The sequence below is a fragment of the Hakea prostrata genome, chromosome 10, assembly GCF_041222555.1.
Source record: "Hakea prostrata isolate BN-2017 chromosome 10, UWA_Hpros_2, whole genome shotgun sequence".
In the NCBI taxonomy this organism is placed as follows: Eukaryota; Viridiplantae; Streptophyta; class Magnoliopsida; order Proteales; family Proteaceae; genus Hakea; species Hakea prostrata.
Window position 1 is genome coordinate 25,061,627 of NC_142609.1, and position 20,868 is coordinate 25,082,494.

Sequence of the window (20,868 nt, forward strand, 5' to 3'; positions counted from 1 at the left end):
CCTAACACATGCCAGTCCTTTGCCATGAATGCTAATGATTATGATGAGTGGTGAGGATGATGATGGAATGAGATGATAAAAAGTTGAGATGAGATTAGATACAAGCAGACTAAGAGATCCTTAACCATGGTCGTGGGGCTGAGTGTGGTCTTTAGCTCAAATCCCCATTCATGGATTGAGTGACATAGATTGAGTGTGGCTCTTCCATAGAGAGCTGAAATTTATTTTAAAGCATGATACAGTAGTTAAAGACTTGCATAATGATACATGTTTATGGGTGGCATATAGGATTGCACTGCATGCGTAATGGGTGTGATTGCTTTCCCCTCACGAGTTTGGTGGAACTCATCCCTCGAAAAATCTTTATTTTAGATGATGTTACAAGACTTGAGCTAGTTCCAGTACAAGATACCTCTGCTTGAGGAGGCAGGAAATGTGGAGTCTAAGGAACCATTTGTACCTCTACATAATGCATTATGTTACTGCTACACCTGTTCTTATGGCTCACATATATCTCAAGGGTCGGACATGCTCATTGTTATGTGTTGACACATTTATTTACATTGGATACAATTTCTTGATATTTCACATAGATAATTGTATTAATTAAGAATTGTTATCGTCATCATCACTCTGCTAAGCTATAGTTACCAACAACATTAGAATTTGTTATTTTTTCATTTAATGGCATAGATATTATAAATAATGCTCGATTATAGTACTACATGTAAAATCCAGCCCTGTTCTAACCCTGACCCTAACCCGGATCCACTGTTGTTTTTAGGTCCGAAGACCCGAAGAGGTGGTAGATGAGACTTATGGACCCTTTTGATTGATAATTATGAGTCGGAGACTGAGCCCATGGAGATTGACGATGATACCCCTTTCTTGAGTACATTGTCAGTGTTTAATGAAAGCCTGCGCATCAAAGAAGAATGATTTAGTTGAAACACCTAATGAACTCCCGTGCACAATCCGAAGGTATTCCCCGAAACTAGACTTCGTGATTGAATTGTAGAAGAAAACCCCACTCAATTTGACCTTGTATAGCCCTCCAAGTCCCTATCTGAAGTTGCTGAACTAAACCTGTTTTTCTGCTGAAAAACATTTTGGTCGATGCCATCAACCAAAGACCATCGACCAAAGTTTCCCAGTCAAACAAGTTAATGATTCTTGGAATATTCCCTATTCTATTTATACTAGCCTCGTGTTTTGAGCCCTATTGCAATCATTTTCACTCCTGAGAACGTGGGGGGGAGCTTCCCAAAGCAACTCCTAGGCATTTGTGAAGAAGACTCCACCAAAACTCTTTGTTAATCATTGTTTCTTGTCTCCATCTACAACTACAAGGTATGATTCATCACTTCCACTCTCCATCCTATCCTTTTCTATTCTTTTCTATCCCTCTCTTGTTGTTGAGACCTTGGAGATGGTGCTGCAACCTTGCAACCATCACTCCAAGTGTCCACTCATGCTTAACCTATGATCCTCTCACCTATCTATTGATGCTATGCCCCCATTTCAAGTCTAGCACATATATTCTTTGATTTTCTTCTTAACATCATGCCTTCTTGTACAAAAACTGAAGTGTATAGTATGCTATGTACATGTTTATCACTAGCATATGATCCTAATCAAATTCCTATAAGTTCCCTTAGCTAACGCATGCCTTTTCAATGCCAATGCAATCAATTTCAACCCGTGCTATGATGCTAGTCTCTTGAACTTAGTAAATCAAATTGGGGCTTTCTATTTAGACCATTGGATTATGTTAATTCCTTGATTTGTAGTGTTCTCATATTGTTCTTAAGCATCCCTCCAAGTTCCGGATTGATCCGAGCCCCGAAAGACCAACTTCAGACCAAAATCCCTAAAACCCATTATTCTGTCCCGAAGACATTTTGGTCGATCCTCTTTGGTCGATGCCATCGACCAAAGACCATCGACCAAAGTTGTTGCTGACAGCAAACTTAGCCAGTTTTGACCCGTTCGACATCCGATCTTCCCGATTTCTTCTCTAACTTCTTATTTATGTTTGTTTAGGGTCTTAACACTACTTTTGGACCATTCCTTGGTAAATTCTTGATTCATCAACAACTCAACCTAAGGTAAGGATGGTTATCTCCATAGATACATAGGCTATGAACTTATGTTTTGGTACTTGTACTTAATGTGCATAATCTCTTATTTGATCTTGATTATTATAGGACTGCTATACATGTTTTAGAACAGTAGTATTTTGATTCATATATTCTTGTCATAATGATTTATTCTTGTTACTTGTTTTCATGGTGAATCATTTCAATATTATGACTTAACTTTTACCATGAAGATGTATTGAATGTATGAGAAATGATGGACTTGAATATGTGATTGCTTAAGTATAACTTGAGATTTGGGAGTGTCCTATTGATGCTTCTGTCCTTGGGCATCGGAGGGAATAGTATGGAATGTTCTCCGAAGTTGCCTATGGACACTTTCCCGGGTTATTGAATGACATACATAGGATTGTCTAGTTGTGTGGTTAGGTTTATCCTTGTCGTGTCAGACCCGAATCGGAAGGGCATTGAGACCGAATGACTAGTGGTAGTGTATGGTTTGATGGTCGCTCAAGACCGGTAACCAACCCGGGAGAGGACATAAACCATGCTACGGATACCCGAAAGGGGCCTTTTATTGGTAGGGTTGCAAATAGTTAGACTTGGGCTCACGGGCGCTCGAAGATCGGTGAGTCATATCCGTGAGAGGACGTGAGAGCTTCCCATCTACTATTTGTGGATGACCAATAGGGTCGATGAGTCCGGTGGGTAATATCCATGACTCTAGTGTGAAGGATACCGGAAAGGGTCCCAAGATGGGAGGAATGGAAGTTTCTGGATCTGACTTGATACGACTGAGTAGATGACTTGCATTGGGCTAGGCTTTACCTTGACATGCGCAATACTTAGACCAAATGGAGATGTGAGAGAGTGGTGACCGAAACCCCAACCATGGATTTGTCCGAGAGGGATGCAGGACCCAATTCCCCCCAGTATTGAGTGATTGAGACTTACCTAAAGAAGTATGGTGCTATGACTTAAAGCATGTCTACCATAGAGACTAGCATTCTTAGAGTTAGAATCATATTTGCATCATATGTCTCATATCACATTGCATAATGTTATGACCTGTATTTGTATGATTTTAAATTATGGAATAACTGCCTTGCTGAGTTCTTTGAACTCATTCCTTTTGTGCAAATGTTTTTAGATTATCCTGTAGGTATTGAAGACTCTGATGGCTCATTCTACGAGACATACCTTGATTCCTCATACTACCCTCCAGGTGGTAGCTACAGTGAGGATCAAGGTTATGGTGCCGAAGAGGATTATTCTGCGTACCAGGGTTAGCCCCACCATTGTGCGGGAGCGGCCGAGCTGGGCTTTCTTCATCCACACCTATGAGGAGACGATCATTAGGATACAGGAAACCCTTGTCTAGTGCCCCATTTCCCTGGTTTATTGCAGAACATTTGGATATGTAATTAACTTTCTTTGGATTACTCTTAAATATGGGATTGTAATTAACTTGATTATTACTACATTTCTGCTGCTTTGAGAGGGTGATTTTCACTTGTTCTCTCGTCCTTATGATTACACTTACACATTGATATTATCTACTTCCGCACTCTGATTAGTTGAATCTTATCTTATTCATGATATCTATTATTTGGTTGCTTTTACCTTGATTATTATTGTTCATAATTATGTTATCGTGTATGTGGGAGGCATGGTCCCTCGATTCTTGATCCTTGGACTGTGGATTACATTCCCGGGTATGCCAGATAGGGTACTGGCTGGGTGGATGTGACACTACATCCGTTGGTTCGACCGGGGTTCCATATCTTGTGACTTTAGGTTACTCGGGTAGATCCGACATGTCTAGGGTGTGGTATGACATTCCCTCTATACAAGTCCTCCTTCAGTTGTCTCCACCATTTGGCCAACAGCAGGGAAGGAGGATTGCTTCGTTGGATCATCTTTTAGGTAGTCATTGTCATTCAACGTATTTTCCTTCGAAGGTGCCACCAGTCAGAAGAATGGGATCCCAACCCTGATGCTACCTCCCAAGCTCATCATAGACCTCAGGATCACAGACGTCTTGGTACTTGACAGCAATGAATTGCATCTCCCCATGTAGGATTCACTTCCACTCAGCCCAACACACATACTTGTATCATGGGAGGGCATACTACAAGAAAACCTCCTTAGAATTGGCACTGCCAAAGTACTCTTGATGACGGCCTTTTGTGGGTTTCCGGTTGGAGGAGGTAGGGAGCATGACCAACTGTTGATCCCAAAGGTGGTCTCACTCCTCCAATGCATCGTTCATCTTCTGCTCGGCCTAGAGAGTGGCATAACTGGGCCTTCATGGAGAAGTCTTGGAGTCTCTTCACCCTAGAATACGCAACATCCCAAGTAGCCCTCGACTAGGACTCAATCTCATCCCAAATAGCTTCCTTCTTCTTTAGACTTTCCACATCCCTATCTAGATGACATGCCTCCAACTTATATCATTGAGGATTTGGAGGGTACTATTGAGGTTGGTACCATGTTAGTCAGGTCTCAGTATGGCCTCAGCAAAATGATGAAAAAGTTTGCCATTGACCTAAAAAAGAAGAAAAGTCAAAATATGAATACAACTGAGGAACGAGACTTAAACAAAATGAATAAGTTACCTAAATTTGAACTCATAAAATTATTTGCCTAAGAGCTTGTTGAGAAACTCTTGGTTGGCAGGCATGCAAGCATGCATCTCCTGATTCCAAGCGGAGGTAGAATCCCTGACATTATAGTATCACAAGTCAACTTCCAGCGTGGAATATAGATTTAGGATGTAGCTTCAGGGACCTACTCTTGGCTTATGACCACCTCTTCATTGTTGGGTCCCGGTCTAATATGCTTGAAGGTGGCATCTTCAATTCTCTTGAGACCCCGATGAGCGAGCAGAATCTCATCTTCAGTAGACTCCTTGGGGATATCTATCTGAAGGTCTTTACCCTTGTTAAACATTTGAGCTGCATCCCGAGGGGCAGGAGTTTGGTAGATTAGATTGGAGTTGGGGAATCCTATGCCCTTCTAGACACCTTCTTCTTTTGAGTCTAAGCCTCAGGTTTATTTTTGTCATTGCAAGCAGTGGTGGCAAGGTTTGTAGAGTTGATTCTCGGAGTCATTGCAAAAGGAAAAAAAAATTCAACAAAAGTTAGGCATTTTTTTTTCTAAAAAGCAAGACCATCACAAAAAGGAAATGGTAGCTCACTAGGAGCAAATCCCTAGAGGCGTAGGACATGGAGCTGCATAGACATTCCATGGAACATACTAGTGTCCTATGTCTTTGGGGATTTGCTCCTAGTGAGCCACCATTTCCTTTTTGTGATGATCTTGCTTTTTTGAAAAAAAATGCCTAGCTTTTGTTGATCTTTTTTTTCTTTTGCAATGCCTCCAAGAATCAACTCTGTAGACCTTGCTGCCACTGCTTACAATGACATAAAGGAACTTGAGGGTCAGACTCAAACAAAGAGGGTGCCTAGAAAGGCACAAGATCCCCCAACACCAAGGGGATCATAATATGTGATCGTGTCGCTAACCAATCAAAAATAAAATCCTATACTAATCTAGCTAGCAGAAAGTACGGGGTCGAACTATGGGGAACTATAAGGCTAAATTACTAAGATTGAATTCAAAAAAAAAACTAAATTTAAATTAAATCTATTAATTAATGCAAAAACTTTAACTATGAATATGTGAAGATCTTTGGGATTTCAAATCCCCAATGCTTTTCACTAACCGATGTAACTCTAAATTTCAAAGCAAATTACGGGTGGTCTTCCTAGTTATACCCTATCTTCAAAAGACTATCATCCTTCGCCGAAGCTTGGCATGCTTAGTTTGCTGAGCTATAGAACATCTTTTGCCAAACTCAAACACAATCAACTAGAAGATATAGAACAATCAAATTAATGAAATAAGCATGGTTCATCCACATCCCAAAGAAAAGGAACTAGCTACTCATTATAACAAAGTTCATAAAGCAAGATGAAATTTAGAAAGAGAGAGAGAGAGATGTGGTCTTCTTCTTGACAAATGAGAGAGATGAGAGCCAAGATCCATGTTCACCGTCTTCTGCTCTTCTCTGTGGCTGGCTTCTCTTTTATGCATCTCCCACACAATGAATTCCCTCTATTTACCCGTCCATTTGACCTTTATTCGTTTGGATTTTGGAAAAACTTAAAACTAGAAAGTTGTAGACAGAAGGTGGGTCTGTTTACACGATTTTCAGATTTATTACCAATTTTGTTCCTTAGACCTCCACTTGTTTCCAATTTGGCTAAGAGATGCTCTCTTGGGCAGCAAGATTGAATCCCATGATTTAAAATCCACCAATATCTAATATATTTGCCTACTTCACTTCACATTATCTCTAATAACCAAAATCACCTTATTCCTGAAAAATACACAAAAATACTCAATTAGCTCTCTTTTAATTAAATAAGTATGGGAAATTAAATCAAATAAATAATGATACATGCATGCTTATCAATATGCCAAACTCCTGCCCCTCAAGATGCGACTCAATGTCCAACAAGGGTAATGACCTTCAGATAGATATCCCCAAGGAGTCTATTGAAGATGAGATTCTATTTGCTTGTCACGATCTCAAGAGAATTCGAGAGCATACGCCTGATGCATGCACTTCATGGCCCTCTTGGAATGCTTGGAAAAGTTTACCCAGCCTTAGTTGGTGACTTATCCAGAGAATAAAAATAAAGAAAAAGGTAAAGGGTCAACTCCAGACTGAGGTCGTAGCAAAAACCAACGAAGGCGGTCAAATTTCTCCAACTCTTCTAGAGAAGCATACTAGGGCAAATATCTCAATGGTGGAGAATGATAGCAAGAAAATTGTGAAGAGGAAAGCCCCTGATAAGCGTATAACAAGAAAATTGTGAAGGGGATGGTGAAAGCCCTAGATAAAAGTATCATTTTAAAGGGAAAACTTGCCACGAGGATTAGAGTATGCGAATTCATGAGAGGTTGGGACACAAAGGATGAACTTATTAGGGACTCTATAGGTTTGTCGGAGACGTTGAAGGTCGGGCCCCTTAAAGATTGGTTGATACCACTCTGGACCGATGTCTCATAATGATATTTAGGGTGTTTGGTGGAGAGAAGTTCATGGAGGTCGCCTCTTGGTAGAAGTTCATGGAGGTCGCCTCTTGGTATCTGCTTTTTCTTCTTCTTCTTCTTTTTGGGGTCAAAAGTGTGTATTGAACAGAAAAATCAAGAAGAACTCAACAGGGGGAAGAGAATGAAGAGAAGATTGAGAGAAACCTCTCTCTCAATATGTGACAACTATAGAGAGCAAACTTCCACTATATAGAAGAAGTCCGAATACAAAATTGGAAAGTAAATATCCCACGATTGAGTCTAATACAGACTCCAAACTACCGCTGGATTTTCTCCTACCTTTATTCCCTTATTACCCTTATTACTTAACCCTAATTTCTTTTTCTAACATGACTTTCCTAAATTACCCTTATTACTTTCTAACAAAAAGCACACAGCCTCTTGGTCTAAGTTATCCAAGATGACACCCTCTTCCCCAAGAAGAGCTAGAGTTTTGGGAGGTCAAAAAATGGGTCAGATTGTTCATACAGGGGAGTCAAGCCACCAGAGGCTATACTACCTCACCCTACTTGTCCTTTGTCCCCTTCACTAATGCATTTCCTTTTGATTGCATGCCCATCACAGAGAAATGTCTTAAAAATGAAGGGAAAATGTTATAAAGATGAAGGGAAATGTCCTAACTTTGAAGGACAATGTTCTAACTAAAGGCAGGGTTGAAGATGGAAAGGAAAAGCTAGAAGAAATAGAGCAGAAACTACTGAGATAGACGACCTACTGGTTTAGGCCAAAGAAATAAAGTTTGAAGAACGAAGGGAAGGAATCATGTGAAAGGAGATCTTGCAAGGAACGTAGGAAGGAGTTGGAACATCAAAATTGCAAAGAGCTCAAATGCATAGAAGGCAAAAGTAATAGAAATGGAGAGGAAGAGGATGATGCCCTATTACAACCATTCCTCAATTCAAACAACAACTTATATTGAAAGAAATCAACAGACAAGATCATGCCCGTCACTTCGGGCGACCTAGGTGTCATAATGGCAAAGGAACGTGCTAGGCCATGTGGTGAATGTGGCTTGGTCCGTACATTGCACGAAGCAGCTTGAGAAACAAATGGTCACTTCATCATAGTGACAACTGTTGAGTTTCCTGATCAATACACTCAGTGAAATTGTTTAGCTTCTCTCAAACGGATAAGATTGGGCAAGAGATAATTTGAGGCATCCTACTAGACCGACCAAGGAATACAGTGGTCTGGTGGGCTCCTATTATACTCGATTTGTTAATGGGTCCAATTGGGTTGAGTGTATGGGCTGCCCAAACTAGCATAGTGAACTAGTGGTTCAACCCCATTTGGTCAAGAAAGGAAGCTAGCAGAGTCCAACATGGAGACTCCCTCATTCCCCAAAAGATACGTGGGGCAAATTTGTGGTATACAAGGAATCCCAATCCTGGTTTTATCGAGATAACAGTCACCTGGGCCTGGTCTTGCGACCCCCTTTGTGAGGAGGCACCCCTATCCTGAAGTTACATGGCTATTTTGTCAAGTTCCTTAGAGTGAGTTGTTTCGCGCCCCTATGTATTCTCTACCTACCCGCCTATGTCATTTTGGGTACAAGTACCCTTTCGTTGAAGATCATTCGAGCTTTTCCTAGGAGTATGGCATAGGTCACCTCAGCACTGTAGTGCTTGGTACTCAAATGTTGGCTTGAGGCATTTTCTCTACCCCTTCTTACCTTAAAAAGGCAAGCTCACCTTGCATCCTTGAATCGATAACCATCTTTCGGCTAACCTATTCCCCTCCATCCCTTAGGACCAATAAATGTATGTAAATGCAACCTAAAAGGGGGTGAATAGGTTGCAACTAGTGGATTTGCCCAATTTTTGGGTTTAATTGCAAGTACAAGATCAAGTATGCAAATTTAAATATAATTGAGCAAATTAAATTGAACATAAACAAATTTACAAACACACAACCCACAATACAAGGATTTTATAGTGGTTCGACTATTCAAGTCTACATCCATTCCGCTTTTGGCCTCAATAGATATTTCCACTAGTGATTCCCTTTCATCCCTTTCAATATAGTAGGTAGATAACCAAACCCTTATAATCTTTGTTCAAGGGCAAGAGCACCCTTTACACAATCTTTGTTTACGAGCAAAAGTACCCCAAATCAATTCTAATCAAACCTAGACTAGAATTGAACTTAATAAATTGTAAGAGATGAAAGGATATTGTCTAACAAGAGGTGTGACACTTTACATGTCACATCCACCCAGCCGGTACCCTATCTGGCATACCTGAGTGTGTGATCCACAGTCCACAAGATCCAGTAGTTAGTAAAATCAACCTCCCATATTCACAACAATATAATCAAGAACAAGACTAAATCAAGGTTAACAATATTATTCAAATGAATCAAAGTAACAAGATAATCATCGAGTGGCGGAAATGATACCAATAGATATATAAAATCAAATGTAGAGTGAGGCGGAATCTCACTCCATGAGTATAGCAGAATGTAGTTCGAAAATCAAAAGAGATTACAACTGATTCTAAAGATAAGAAAGAAAGATATAATCTAACTAAGCTAAGTCTATTCTATTTTGTAAAGAACGTCTTCGTAAATATAGACTTCATCGATTACGCTCAGACGCTCCCACTCCACAGTAGAGCTAATCTTGGTAACCAGTGAGACCACTCGAGGAATCCTCAAAGTAATCTTCATAGTCGCCAACACCTTGCGTATTGTACGCTTCTTCATCTTGCGCTTCCTCATATTGCGCTTCATAGCCATCAAGGCTTGCAGAATAATCTAACAAAAGATGTTGTACAAAAGGAGTGAGTTTCAAAAGAAACTCAGCAAGGCAAGTTATTCCATAATAGCATAAATAACATGATAACATAAGCAAAACATAATGTGATGTGATATGAGACAGACAATGCATGTATGAATCTAACTCTATGTATGCTGGTCTCTATAGGTAGACATGCTTTAAGTCATAGCACCATACTTCTTTGGGTAGGTCTCAATCACTCCCCCTCAGCCACTTAGCATCTTGGGTTTGTCGGTGGTAGTTGGGTCTTGCATCCTTCTTGGACATTCCTTGGTTAGGGGTTTTGGTCACCTCTCTCTCACATCATCATTGGTCAAAGTATTGGCACATGTCAGGGTAAAGCCTAGCCCAATGCAAGTCATCTACTTAGTTACATCAACTCAGATCCAGATACGTCCATTCCTCGCCCCTGGCGATCCTTTCCGGTATCCTTCACACTAGTGTCAACATAGTCTCAGACTACGGACTCATCAACCCTATAGGTTTTCCACATATAGTAAACGGGAAGCTCTCATGTCCTCTCACGGGTTGGTTACTGGTCTTGAACGCCCATGAGACTAAGTCTATCCATATGCAACTCTACCCATACATGGCCCCCACAATGTGATTCATGTCCCCTCACGGGGTGGTTACCGGTCTTGAGCGCCCATAAATCCCCATTGCTTCCACGGGTCGTTCGTTCTCAATACCCTTCCGAATCGGGTTTGATATAACAGGGAAAATATCCTAGCCAAACACTACTAGACAACTCCTAGGTATGAAAACCAATAATTCGGGAAAGTGTCAAAGGGCAACATTGGAAATATCCCATACTACTCCCAATGAGGTCCAAGAACAGAAATGTCAAAAGGACATTCCCCAATCCCAAATCATACCTAAACAATCACAATCATAATTCAGTCATATCATCCACAACAGATATCTCATCATATGAAAGAGTATAATAAGATAAGATTAAATGAATAAGCAACATACATGAATAAGTATTCATACATGATCCAAGTACATAAAGTAAATAAGGAAATAAGATCCTACTATACTTGCAGCATTCATATCATAATAGAAACTAACATAACAGTAGCAAATCTAAGTAGTTCCCAAATTAGAAACTAAATCTATGCAATCTATGTTAATATGGTAACAACTTTCCTTACCTTAAATAGATTCGAATATATTCCGGACGGACAAGAGGATGAATCCAAAGTTAGCAAATAAACCCTAGAATAGCATCACACAATCATTAGGAAGTAGTCCTACAAGAATAAGCATTAATTGAATCGAATCGGACGAAGAAATCAGATTTTGTTCTTGCGGGTTGATTGGCTGGGTTGACTGAGTCAGTTGACCCAGGCAGTCTGCCCAAGAGCAAATCCGAATCCAAGAATAGAATCTTGATCCGAAACCTATGCTACACAATCCGGAATGCAACGAAACTTGGAGAGAATGTCTAACACAGTTGTCACATCCACCCAGCCGGTACCCTATCTGGCATACCCGGGATGTGATCCACAGCCCCGAAGATCCATAGTTCAGGGACCACATAATCCACATCGACGATAATACAATCATGAACAGATAATAATCATAAACTAACAATGAATGATCATGGAATTCAAAAATAAGGTGTCAAGACATAATCGAGTGCGGAAATAAATATCAAATCGGATAACTTAAGAAGGCGTTAGGGCGGAATCCACTCCTTCACCAAACGGAAGTGAGGTCAAAATTTAGTTAAGTACACATCTCAAGTTATAAAGGTAAGTTAAAGTTATTACAATTTCTCTAAGTATACTGTCACAAAAGAAGGGGTAACTACTCATAAGTCTCCTCCATAATAAATATATCTTCTTCAAAGTTGAGGATCATGGAGACCCAACATGACTGCTCCCATACGACTCCGGGGCTAACCCTGGTACGCCTGGTAATCTTCTTCGGTATGGTCACCGAAGTCTTCAACGTAGCCAGCCTCCGGATGGTAGTATGAGATATCCGGGTCCGCCTCGGGGAGGGTGCCATCGGAGTAATCACCGGTAGAATAGCCTAACAAAATATTGCAACGAAAAGGAATGAGTTCAAAAGAACTCAGCAAAGGAAGTTATCCCACCACACATAAACCACAAGATAATCATAAAATGATGCAGATGATATGAGGCATATAATGCAACATGACTTTATTCTAAGTATGCTGGTCATCTATGGTAGACATGCTTTAAGTCATAGCACCATACTTCTTTAGGTAGTCTCAGTCACTCATCACCGGGGGGAATTGGGTCCTACATCCCTCTCGGACAAATCCATGGTTGGGGGTTTCGGTCACCGCTCTCTCACATCACCGTTTGGTCTAAGTATTGGCGCATGTCAGGGTATAGCCTAGCCCAATGCAAGTCATCTACTTAATCATATCATGCCAGTTCCAGATACTTCCATTCCTCCCCTCTCGGGATCCTTTCCGGTATCCTTCACACTAGAGTCACGGATATTACTCACCGGACTCATCAACCCTATTGGTCATCCACAAATGGTAAACGGGAAGCTCTCACATCCCTCTCACGGATCATTTCACCGGTCTTGAGTGCCCGTGAGCCCAAGTCTAGCCATTTGTAACCCTACCAATAAATGGCCCCTTTCGGGTAACCGTAATGCAATTTATGTCCTCTCACGGAGTGGATACCGGTCTTGAGCGCCCACAAATCCACACTACTACCACGGGTTGTTCGGTCTCAATGCCCTTACGAATCGGGTCTGATATGATAGGGACATCCTAGCCATACATGTCACGCCCTCCCAGCCGGTACCCTATCTGGCATACCCGAGAGTGTGATCCACAGCCCGAAGATCAGGTATCGAGTGATCAACCTCCCACATAAACAATAACATAATCATGAACAATCATAACAAAAGTGCGGAAGATAAACCATAGATCCAATAAAGAAAGAATGAATCATAAATGAATCAGAATAATAGATATAATCAGAGTATCAAACAGATAAGTAAAGTGAGGCAAAAATCCCACTTTACAACCAGCGGAAAAGTAGCTCTAAAGAGAATAAACTAAATAAAATCTAATCCCAGTAGCTAGTACATTGGGTAACTAAATTGTTCTCCACTTTATAGACAACATCCTTATAAGTGTAAATCTCATAAATGGCACAAGGACGCTTCCACTCGATGGTCGGACTAAGCATCGTACGGAGCATAACCACTCGCGGGATCTTCGAGTAATTGTGGTAACCGCAATCACCTTCCCGGAGATATGCCTCTTCGCCTTGCGCTTCTTCATAGGGACCGTCATAGTACTCGAGACTGCAGGATAGTCTAACAAACATTGTACAATAAAGGAATGAGTTTCAAAGAAACTCGGTAAGGCGATTAAAATCCATAATAACATAAATGGCGGGATTCCGAACAAACATAAATGCAATATGATATGAGACACGCAATGAATGAATGAATCTAACTCTATGTATGCTGGTCTCTATTGGCGAGACATGCTTTAAGTCATAGCACCGTACTTCTTTAGGAAAGTCCACTCACATCCTCAACCATTTAAGATATCTTGGATTCTCTCACGGATCATTTCACCGGTCTTGAGCAGCCGATTGGTAATGGGTCCTTCATCCCTCGGGACAAACCATGGCGGGGGGTTAAGTCAACACACTCTCTCACAACCATTTGGTATAAGTACTAGCGCATGTCAGGGTAAAACCTAGCCAAATGCAAGTCTTCTACTTAGTTACATCAAGTCAGATCCAGATACTTCCATTCCTCGTCCCTGACGATCCTTTCCGGTATCCTTCACACTAGAGTCCTCATAGTCCCTGACTACGGACTCATCAACCCTATTGATCATCCACATATGGTAAACGGGAAGCTCTCACGTCCTCTCACGGGTTGGTTACCGGTCTTAAGCGCCCGTGAGCCCAAGTCTAACCATATGCAACCCTACCAATAAATGGCCCCCACAATGTGATTCCTGTCCTCTCACGGGTTGGTTACCGGTCTTGAGCGCCCATGAATCCCCATTGCTACCACGGGTCGTTCGGTCTCAATACCCCTCCGATTAGGGTCCGACATAACAGGACATCCTAGCCAAACACTACTAGACAATCCTAGATATGTCATCCAACAGTTTAGGAAGGTGTCCAGAGGGCATCTCCGGAAACATCCCATAATATTCCCGTAGTAGTCCAAGGACAGAAGTGTCAAAAGGACACCTCTCCTTTCCAAACCATACTTAAGCATACACATGCATCAATTCATATCATCACATATATGGTAACCTTATATATGGAAAGAAATCAATAATTGCTATCACCTTGTATATAATTGGTAAGTAAATCATACATGAGTCAATTCAATATGAATAAGTAATGCTACTATAATCAAAGTTATGCAACAGTAGTATATCATTGTAAGAATCTAATTTAGGAATCATATCTATGATATTCAAATATAGAAACTAGATTCATGCTATCTATGTAATTAAGGAAATAACCATCCTTACCTTTTATAACTCGCAAAGGAATCCTAAGAAATCAAGTAAGATCTTGGCAAACTTGAGAAGAAGGTCCTAAACAAGTATATACAACATATTAGGAAAGATCCCTAACAGAAAAGATACCAAAACATCCAACACGGACCAATTCTGGAGTTGTTTGTACTCATTGGTCGAGTGGATTGGTCGATCGTCCAATCGACCAATCAATCGACCAATGCAGATAGAGCCCAAAAAAACAGAGTTTTAAGATATGAAATCCGAATTTGGTGGTTCAAAAGGGTACTAATCAAGGGGTAAACTACATCAGTAATATTCTAACATATAGGGGACCTCAAAACACCAATCAAATCAAGATATCAAGATCCAAATTAGGAAACAAAAAGTTACCATAATTAGATCAACCATGGATCTTGATGAATTTGAAATAGAAAACAAAGACAAGAACAATAGGAGGATGGATCATTGCTTCGAGGTAAAGGTATCATGAAAACATACTTAGATCTTCAAGGAACAAGGCTTAGAAGCATAAATCTAAATAAGGAAATAAAACCTACCATATATGTAACTACCATGCATCATGAAGAACACATAGTATGGTAGAAGAGAACAACTAGAAATTTATAGATTATGGATCATGGAAGGAAAACACAGTAATTAACTACTAATATGATCAATATAGAAGATCCAAAGAGATCAGAATTCAAATCAGAAGTTTAACAAAGATTAGATCATGGTTTGATCATGATTCCCTCAAAAGCTTGCAATGATCATAGTTAAGATCATTGTTCTAGCCTCAAATCCTTAGGATGATCATGAGAACATGTTCAGAGATGTTTGCAACAGAGAATGCAGCATCTCTTCTACTGTCTCAACTCAAAAAGGAAAGAAAAACAAAGATGGAGGAGAAGAAAAGAGAGTAGACATACCTTTTGATGCAAAAAGAAGAGTTTCGACGAAGATCCGTCAAGAAAACACCAAGGATGCAAGGGAGATGACTTGCAGAGGTCTTTGGTTCGTTCCAGAGAGTTTGGAGGCAGCAAATACGAAGTGGACTCGAGATTGGACTTAAATAGAGCAAGAACAACCTAATTGCCAAAGACAGCACTCATTGGTCGAGTGGATTGGTCGACTGGCCCAGTCGACCAATGCTGACAGCAAGTCCAAAACAAGGAATTGAAGGCCCAGATCAAATCCAATCCTAAAGGGGTTTTGCACACAAGTCAAGTGACTTACCTAATAGGTAGAAATGCCTTCAAACCAAGATAGAGAGCACTCCAAGTCCATCAACTAATCAGATCTTCATCAGGATTCAGTTTCCATAAATAGAACTTCATCATCAACTTTCATGGATTCAAAGCCAGACACCAAGTCCTCCACTGGGATGGCCCAAAGCTGACTTCTTACTTTACTTCGGGTCATCGGACCTACAAATAACAAGGTTTCCGGGTCAAGGTTAGGGCTGGGTTTTACAATACATCTAGACAAATCCTATGCATGTCATTCAATAACCCGGGAAAGCGTCAATGGACACCTTCGGAGAACATCCCATACTATTCCCTCCGATGTCCAAGGACAGAAGCACCAGTAGGGTACCCCTCAATCCCAAGTTATACTTAAGCAATCACATGCCCAAGTTCATCATATCAGTTCACAAGATACAACGTCATAATAAACATTCAATTCATGACATTGTCATAAGTCATCATATATTGAAATTGATAAACATGATAAAACATTGAAGTAATATAATGTAAACACAAAGCTACTGTTAAAAGACATATGTAGCAAGTCTAACATGATAAGAATATAAAATAGAAACTATATTTACTAGGTTAGGAATACCAAGTCAAGATTTCCATATCCTAGGTAATTACATCGATAACTATCCTTACCTTGAATCGGAGAAGAGAATGGTCCAAGATCACAAGCAGTGGCCCAAATAGTCTTAAAGTCCTAAACAAGCATATATGAAAGGTTAGAGAAGAAATCAGAACAATCGGAGATCAAACGAATCGAATCGGGCAAAAGTTGCCGACAAGAACTCTATTGGTCGATACATTTGGTCGACAGTATCGACCAATAGTATCGACCAAATCAATTCCGGGACGGCAAGTCTGGCTTTTCGGATTCTTGCCCGGATTTGGTCTTCCTGGTCTCGGATTGACATGAAACTTGGAGGATAGTCTAAGCACAACATGGGGACACTAATTATCAAGAAACTTTCATAATCCAATGGTCCATTTGGAAATCCCCAAATTGACATATTAAGGTTAAGAGTTGTAGATCATAGCATTGGCTATAACTCAATGCAAATTAGGGGAAAACATGGGGGATTAGGTAGGGAATCGTTTAGAAGTAACATGGAGCACATATGCAAGGTATAGATTAAGTAAATCACGAGCTTCATCTCAGTTTTGGTAAATAAAGCAAGTTGGTAAGCAATAAATCATGGAAATGTGTAGTCAATGATCATGAGGTGAATCAATCATAGTCATATCGGTGAAAACATCATTGTATGGGGTTTAGAAGGTTCATGGCAAGGTGTATGCAAGGTTGCAGCACCTTGACCATGGTCCCAACAGTATAATAGAGAAAAGATGAGTGAGAAAGTGATTAGGAGAGAGAGTCATACCTTTAAAGTGGAACAAGAAAGTAAGAATAAGTGGTTGGCAATGATTGATGAAGAAGATGCTTCACCACTACCAAGGAGGAGTTCTTGGGAGGCTCTCTCACGTTCCCAGAGATGTTAAAGACGCGAGAATAGGGCTCCAGTCTCGAGGAATAAATAAATAGAAAAGAATATTCTAAGAATCTTTAAATCTGGGCTCAGCAGACTTGTTGGTCGATACCTTTGGTCGATGGTATCGACCAATAGTATCGACCAAAACAAACTCTGCAGAATTTTTACAGAATAGTTCAGCAACTTTAGGTGCGGACTTGGAGGGCTATACAAGGTCAAATTGCATGGGGTTTTCTCCTACAGTTCACTCAAGAGGTCTAGTTTCAGGGAGTACCTTCGGATTATGCACAGGAGTCCGTTTGCTATTTCAACTGTCTCGCTCTTCATCAGTGCGCAGATTCTAACTTAACACTAGTAATGTGCTCAAGGAGGGAGCAGCATCATCAATGTCCATAAACTGGAATCCCGACATTACGTCATCAACCAGTAGGGCCCATAAGTCCCTCCTACCACCACTTCGGGTCTTTGGACCTACAAACATAACAATGACCGGGTCGGGTCAAGGTTAGGTAAAAGCTGGATTTTACAACAGTAGTCTAAGACTAAAAAGCATAATTTGGACATCAAACAACCATTAAAACCATTACTTACTAATTTGAAATCATAGTTTCTATTTTGGTAAAAATCATGGTTTTCATTGGAGACATGCTATGAACGAAAGAGATGATAAGATCTCATTCTAGTACAAGAACACAATAAATCAGAGGTATGAATAATCATAGAGAAGCATCTATAATGCTAGAATAAATCGAAATAAGAATAGATCATAGTTTAAGAAGAAATCATAATAAATCATGTTAAGAATGAATGAGATGATCATGGCATAAGAGAATGAAAAGAGATTGTAAAGATATGACTACATGGTTGCAGCATCTTCATCATAATCTCAATTCAAAGATGAGAGTGATCATGGAAAGAATGAATCAAGAACACAAAATATTGAATACTAACCTTTGATTGAAGAACAAGAGAGAGAACTAGCAAGTTTGCAAGATTAGATCTTCTTCTACACTTTTGGAGGCTTGGAGATGGTTTCCCTTCGTTCTCTAAGTGTTTTGGAGGCTAGGGATACTAAAATCACGAAGTCATGGGGTATATATAGCAACATAACCTAAACAGAAGATTCTGCTCAAATTCAGCATCTCTGGGTCGATTGGCTGGGTAGCCTGGCCCAGTCGACCCAAGCAGTTGACCTAGGCAGACAGAAAATCCAAAGACAGGGATTTGAGGGTCTTCCACTACTCGAAATCAAACGAAACTTTAAACACATATTCTATAACATACCTAGCATGGAAAAATGGCTTTAAATCATATCCCACAAAGCTCTAAGGTCATCAACCAATCTTCTCTTCATCAAGGCGTAGTCTCTTTCCTAGATCCAACACTGTCTTCAAATATGGGGCATCATCTTCAATCTCCATAGGTTCGGAGTCGAACACTATATCTTCTACTAATATGGCCCATAGTTGACTTTCACATCTACTTCGGGTCTTCGGACCTACAGTCAAAGAGTATCCGGGTCAAGGTTAGGGTTGGGTTTCACATTACTCCTTGTGTGAGAGTAATGCAAATGTAGTGAATGCACAATGTGAATGATTTGCAACACCAATGACCTTCCAACAGCCTTCTATCACCTCAAGCTTTTCTCTAATGAACTTGATTAAATACCTTGGTATGTTCTTCAAGGTGGAGTAAGGGTGAGAGGCAAAACACAATTGATTTCAGAGCTTGAGAGTAGTTAGGGAGCAGATGATCAATTGGCAAGGTTGTTGCTCTCAAATGGGGTTGAGTTGGGCTTATATAGATGGCATTTAAGTGCCTTAGCCTAACCCCCAACAGATAGAAAACATTAATATTTTAGCCCAAACGGAGCACCTTTTGATCAAGCGGTGCACCATCACTTAAAAAAATAGACATTTAAAAAAGTAGGCGTTGGACTACAGTAACCTAGATGGCTCGCCTTCTGGTCTACAGTAACCCAGACGGCTCACCTTCTAGGGTAGGCAACACTGCCTTCTAGACAAACGGCTCACCGCCTGCTCAGACAGACTAATCCATTTGAACCTCTGTGATCATATTGCATAAACATCTCACAAGCTGGGGTCAAACGGTGCACCATCTGCAGCCCAAAGGAAATGAGTGGAATTTAAAGGGATTTAGGTTCTCCTAGCCAACCTTATGTCCACCCACATCCTCCAAACGTGATGCGTATGGTTTTGATACAGATAGTGCAATTACATTTATATGTGTAAGGAGGTGTCCTAGGCCCTAATTTGCTAAGTTTTCTTGCTTGAGCTTAAGTTGATTTTCATTGATGTTCTTGAGTCATCTTATACTCCATTCTTCATGCTCATCTTGACTTAGACTTCATATTCATCTTGGCTTGGTCTTGGCCTTAACTTGGGCTTGAACATCAAGTGTTGAGTTAGATAAATCCACTTGCCTCATATTGAACTAAACATACACAATTCAATAGTCACTAGTACTTTGTGTTTGTTATCATCAAAACTAATGGAGATTGATATGGCAATACTGGCATGGCATTTCCCAACAATCTCTCCCTTTTTGATGATGACAAACAAAACAATGATGGAAAACATAACTAATCATTAATAACATGAATTTCATCACTTATATGCATGTTTCCTAGGTCAAACTAATGACATGATGCACATGGTTTTGATGCAAATGAGTGCAATTACATTTGTATGTGCAAAGAGGTTTCCTAGGCCCTAATTTGCTAAATCTTTTTACTTGAGCTAAAGTTGATTTTCATTGATGTTCTTGTGTCTTTTTGCACTCCATTATTTATGTTCATCTTGGCTTAGACTTTGTGTCCATCCTGACTTGGTATTGGCCTTCACTTGGGCTTGAGCATCTAGTATTGAGTTGGATTAGGTCCACTTGCTGTCATATTGAACTAGACATACACAACTCAATATAGTCGTTAGTACTTCGTGTATGTTATCATCAAAATTAATGGGCGCTGATGTGACAATGCTGATATGGCATTTCCCAACATGTAGTATAAAAATTTTCACCTAGTGTCCATTGTCTACACCTTTCAACTTGATCTTAGGCCCTGACTCACCCTTCGTGGACGAACTTTGCAGAGGAACCCTTAGGTTTTCAAGGCATTGGATTCTCACCAACGTTTGCATTACTCAAGCCAATATTCTCACTTATGCTTTGTCCAAACTTGCTCGTGCGGGTGCTTCCTCTAAGGTGGAACGCTCCCCTACCAAGGTATTTTTACATCCCACGACTTTGGTAGATTGCCTAGCCCCATTTATCTTCAGTATAAGAATGCGCATTTAGTGAGCTATTACACACTCTTTCAAGGGTAGTTGCTTCTTAGCAAACCTCCTGGCTATCTTTGAACTCTACCTCCTTTATCATTGAGCGGTCATTTAAGGACCTTAGCTGGTGATCTGGGTTGTTTCCCTCTCGACGATGAATCTATCTCCCATCGTCTCACTAATCACCCCCTTTTTTTTGGAAGGGGGGTTGGTTGGTGTCACATGCCCAAGAAGGAATTGGATTTCAAACCTCGATTAGACAATTCAAAATAAAGCGGGCCATCTCCATCGGACGATCAGTATCAAACAGGTTAAACCTAAAGTACCTTAGT